The sequence below is a fragment of the Triticum aestivum genome, chromosome 7A, assembly GCF_018294505.1.
Source record: "Triticum aestivum cultivar Chinese Spring chromosome 7A, IWGSC CS RefSeq v2.1, whole genome shotgun sequence".
In the NCBI taxonomy this organism is placed as follows: Eukaryota; Viridiplantae; Streptophyta; class Magnoliopsida; order Poales; family Poaceae; genus Triticum; species Triticum aestivum.
The window spans coordinates 560,589,838-560,595,660 of NC_057812.1; positions in this window are offsets into that span (position 1 = coordinate 560,589,838).

Consider the following 5,823-nt stretch of genomic DNA (forward strand, 5'->3'; position numbering starts at 1 on the left):
GAGAAGGGGAGAGGAGGTGTGGGGGATCCATACGGCTCCAGGGGGTCGCGTGGCATCTCCAGAGCGTCGAGGGAGCGGCGGGAAGCACGAGGTGGCCGTGCGTGTGCCGCCGCGCGTCGGGCACGCGCCGTGCATCCGACTGGCGGGAGGAAGAAGACCTCCCTGCCCCTGGTGGGCTGGGCCGGCCAGATGGGCTGCCAGGTGAGCGCCAGGTAAGTCTATTCCCTTTTTTTTTGTTTTCTTTTTCTATTTCTGACATTTGTTTTGACTCTAAAAGAAATGTTAAAACATTTTTATAAATGCTGAAAATATTTGTGGCATCTAGATATAATATTCCAGAGGCCCTCACCAATTCCCAACATTTTTGGAGCCATTAAAATATTTATATAATTTAAACAGCTCCAAATCAAATATTTATGCATTGATTCAAAATCCAAAATGTGTAGCAAAAATGTGCATCACCTCTGGTTGTTGTTCCCAACATTATCCAAAGAGCATGAACATTTCTGAAGAGCATTTTGGGTTCATTGAAAATCCATTTTAAAGTTGAACCTATTGGAAAAAAACTTTGGTGCTAGGGTTTGCAACTTTCCCCAATTCAAATTTATTTGAAAGATTAAACATGATGCACACGCAAGCCTAGGACATACCAGAACTAGGGATGTGACAATATGGGGGTCAATCTCCATCAACATCTTCACCAGCACCATCTCATCTCAAACCCTAGTTCATCTCTTGTATCCAATCTTTGTATCCAAACCTCAGATTGGTACCTGTGGGTTGCTAGTAGTGTTGATTACTCCTTGTAGTTGATGCTAGTTGGTTTACTTGGTGGAAGATCATATGTTCAGATCCATTATGCATATTAATACCCCTCTGATTATGAACATGAATATGCTTTGTGAGTAGTTACGTTTGTTCCTGAGGACATGGGAGAAATCTTGCTATAAGTAGTCATGTGAATTTGGTATTCGTTCCATATTTTGATGAGATGTATGTTGTCATCCCTCCAGTGGTGTCATGTGAACGTTGATACATGACACTTCACCATTATTTGGGCCTAGAGGGAGGCATTGGGAAGTAATAAGTAGATGATGGGTTGCTAGAGTGACAGAAGCTTAAACCCTAGTTTATGCGTTGCTTCGTAAGGGGCTGATTTGGATCCATATGTTTCATGCTATGGTTAGGTTTACCTTAATACTTAAGTGGGATGCTTTTCCAAGTAAGGACAACACCCAAGCACCGGTCCACCCACATATCAAATTATCAAAGTACCAAACGCAAATCATATGATCGTGATGAAAACTAGCTTGACGATAATTCCCATGTGTCCTCGGGAGCGCTTTACTTCATAAAAGAGTTTGACCAGTCTTGTCCTTTGCTACAAAAAGGATTGGGTCATCTTGCTGCACCTTATTTACTTTTATTACTTGCTACTCGTTACAAATTACCTTATCACAAAACTATATGTTACCGATAATTTCAGTGCTTGCAGAGAATACCTTACTAAAAACTGCTTATCATTTCCTTCTGCTCCTCGCTGGGTTCGACACTCTTACTTATCGAAAAGGCTACGATAGATCCCCTACACTTGTGGGTCATCACACACCATTACCCCGTGGTGTTCCAGGTGGCGTGAGTTGCGAAACTACTCCGCATTGTTTCAAATGAAGACCAAACTCGTAACTTAAATATTCTCCTCCACGATCACATCGTAGAAACTTTATTTTCTTGTTACGATGATTTTCCACTTCACTCTAAAATTCTTTGAACTTTTCAAATGTTTCAGACTTATGTTTCATCAAGTAGATATACCCATATCTGCTCAAATCATATGTGAAGGTCAGAAAATAATGATACCCGCCATGAGCCTCAACACTCATCGGACCGCATACATCACTATGTATTATTTCCAATAAGTCAGTTGCTCGCTGCATTGTTCCGGAGAACGGAGTCTTAGTCATCTTGCCTATGAGGCATGGTTTGCAAGTATCAAGTGATTCATAATCAAGTGATTCCAAAAACCCATCAGCATGGATTTTCTTCATGCGCTTTACACCAATATGACCTAAACGACAGTGCCACAAATAAGTTGCACTATCATTATTAACTTTGCATCTTTTGGCTTCAATATTATGAATATGTTTATCACTATGATCGAGATTCAATAAACCATTTATATTGAGGGTATGACCATAGAAGGTTTTATTCATGTAAATAGAACAACAAGTATTCTTTGACTTAAATGAATAACCATATTGCAATAAACATGATCCAATCATATTCATGCTCAACGCAAACACCAAATAACTTTTTTTTAGGTTCAACACTAATCCCGAAAGTATAGGGAGTGTGCGATGATGATCATATCAATCTTGGAACCATTTCCAACACACATTGTCACTTCGCCCTTAACTAATCTCTGTTCATTCTGCAACCCTGTTTTGAGTTACTAATCTTAGCAACTAAACTAGTATCAAATACTGAGGGGTTGCTATAAACACTAGTAAATTACACATCAATAACATGTATATCAAATATACCTTTGTTCACTTTGCCATCCTTCTTATCCGCCAAGTATCTAGGGCAGTTCCACTTCTAGTGACCATTTCCTTTGCAGTAGAAGCACTCAGTTTCAGGCTTGGGTCTAGCTTTGGGCTTCTTCATGGGAGTGGCAACTTGCTCGCCATTATTCTTGAAGTTCCCTTTCTTTCCCTTGCCCTTCTACTTGAAACTAGTGGTCTTGTCAACCATCAACACTTGATGCTTTCCTTGATTTCTACATCGTCGATTTCAGCATCACGAAGAGCTTGGGAATCGTTTCCATTATCCCTTGCATATTATAGTTGATCACGAAGTTCTAGTAACTTGGTGATAGTGACTAGAGAACTCTGTCAATCACTATCTTATCTGGAAGATTAACTCCCGCTTGATTCAAGTGATTGTAGTACTCAGACATTCTGAGCACATGTTCACTAGCTGAGCTATTCTCCTCCATCTTGTAGGCTAAGTGCTTGTCAAAGGTCTCATACCTTTTGACATGGGCATGAGTATGAATACCAATATGAACTCTTGGAACATCTTATATGCTCCATGGCGTTCAAAACATTTTTGAAGTCCCAGCTCTAAGCCATAAAGCATGGTGCACTAAACTATCAAGTAGTCATCATACCGAGCTTTACCAAACGTTTATAACGTCTGTATCTGCTCCTGCAATAGGTCCATCACCTAGTGGTGCATCAAGGACATAATTCTTCTATGCAGCAATGAGGATAATCCTCATATCATGGAGCTAGTCAGCATCATTGCTACTAACATCTTTCAACATAGTTTTCTCTAGGAACATATCAAAAAATAAACGGGGAGTTACATCGCAAGCTATTGATCTACAACATAGATATGCAAATACTATCAGGACTAAGTTCATGATAAATTAAAGTTCAATTAATCATATTACTTAAGAACTCCCACTTAGATAGACATCCCTCTAGTCATCTAAATGATCACGTCATCCATATCAACTAAACCATGTTCGATCATCACGTGAGATGGAGAAGTTTTCCATGGTGAGCATCACTATGTTGATCATATCTACTATATGATTCACGCTCGACCTTTCGGTCTCGGTGTTCCGAGGCCATATCTGCATAGGGAAAACTTTGTTTTTGCCACTCTAGTTTTTGCCCACTTTGATTATGCCACTCTAGAATTTGACATTTCACTTTTGCCACTCTTAGCTTTTGACAATATATCACTTATGCCATTCAGTGGCAAAAGCAAAAAAATTTAGAGTGGCAATTGTGATACATTGTCAAAAGCTAAGAGTGGAAAAAGTGAAATGAAAAATTATTGGTTTTGCCACGGAATGACATTTGTGATGTATTGTCAAAAGCTAAGAGTGGCAAAAGTGAGATGTCAAATTCTAGAGTGGCATAAGAAAAATTGGCAAAAGCTAGAGTGGCAAAAACAAAATTTTCCCTACCTGCATATGCTAGGCTCGTCAAGTTTAACCCGAGTATTTCGCTTGTGTGAAATTGGCTTGTACCCGTTGTATGTGAACGTAGAGCTTATCACACCCGATCATCACGTGGTGTCTCGGCACGACGAACTGTCGCAATGGTGCATACTCAGGGAGAACACTTATACCTTGAAATTTAGTGAGAGATCATCTTATAATTCTACCGCCCAACTAAGCAAAATAAGATGCATAAAGGATAAACATCACATGCAATCAAAATATGTGACATGATATGACCATGATCATCTTGCGCCTTTGATCTCCATCTCCAAAGTACCATCATGATCTCTATCGTCATCGGCATGACACCATGATCTCCATCATCTTGATCTCTATCAACGTGTCATCACATGGTTGTCTCGCCAACTATTGCTCTTGCAACTATTGCTATCGCATAGCGATAAAGTAAAGCAATTATTTGGCGCTTGCATCTTATGCAATAAAGAGACAACCATAAGGCTTCTGCCAGTTGCCGATAACTTCAACAAAACATGATCATCTGATACAACAACTTATATCTCATCACGTCTTGACCATATCACATCACAACAAGCCCTGCAAAAACAAGTTAGACGTCGTCTACTTTGTTGTTGCAAGTTTTACGTTGCTGCTACGGGCTGAGCAAGAACCGTTCTTACCTACGCTTCAAAAACCACAATGCGGTATAGTGATTGCTTTTTGATCTTCAGAAAGAACCCTGTTCATTGAATCCGATTCAACTAAAGCTGGAGAAACAGACACCCACTAGCCACATGTGTGAGAAGCACGTCGGTAGAACTAGTCTCGCGTAAGCGTGCGCGTAATGTCGGTCTAGGCCGCTTCATCCAACAATGCCGCTGAATCAAGAATCAACTAGTGATGGCAAGCAATATGTATATACCCACGCCCACAACTCCTTTATGTTCTACTTGTGCATATAACATCTATGCATAAACCTGGCTCGGATGCCACCGTTGGGGAACGCAGTAATTTCAAAAATTTCCTACGCACACGCAAGATCATGGTGATGCATAGTAACAAGAGGGGAGAGTGTCATCCACGTACCCTCGTAGACCGTAAGCGGAAGCGTTATGACAACACGGTTGATGTAGTCGTACGTCTTCACGATCGACCGATCCTAGTATCGAACGTACGACACCTTCGCGATCGGCACACGTTCAGCTTGGTGACGTCCCACGAACTCACGATCCAATAGACCTTCGCGGGAGAGTTCCGTCAGCACGACGGCGTGATGATGGTGATGATGAAGCTACCGGCGCAGGTCTTCGCCTAAGCACTACGACGATATGACCGAGGTGGATTATGGTGGAGGGGGGCACCGCACACGACTAAGAACAATGTCAACTTGTGTGTTCTAGGGTGCCCCCCTTCCCACGTATATAAAGGAGGGAGGGGAGGCCGGCCGACCTCTCTAGGCGCTCCAAGGGGGGAGGAATCCTCCTCCTAGTAGGAGTAGGATTCCTCCTTTCCTAGTCCTACTAGGAGGGGGAAGGAAGGAGAAGGGGAGGAGAAGGAAAGAGGGGGCGCAGCCCCTCCCCTAGTCCAATCCGGACTAGGCCCATGGGGGGCGCATGGCCAGCCCTCGTGGCTTCTCCTCTTTTCCCCTTAAAGCCCACTAAGGCCCATATGTACTCCCGTATTCCTGTAACTCCCCCGATACACCGAAAAATACCCGGATCACTCGGAATCTTTACGATGTCCGAATATAGCCTTCCAATATATCGATCTTTACGGCTCGATCATTTCGAGACTCCTCGTCATGTCCGTGATCTCATCCGGGACTCCGAACAACCATCGGTACATCA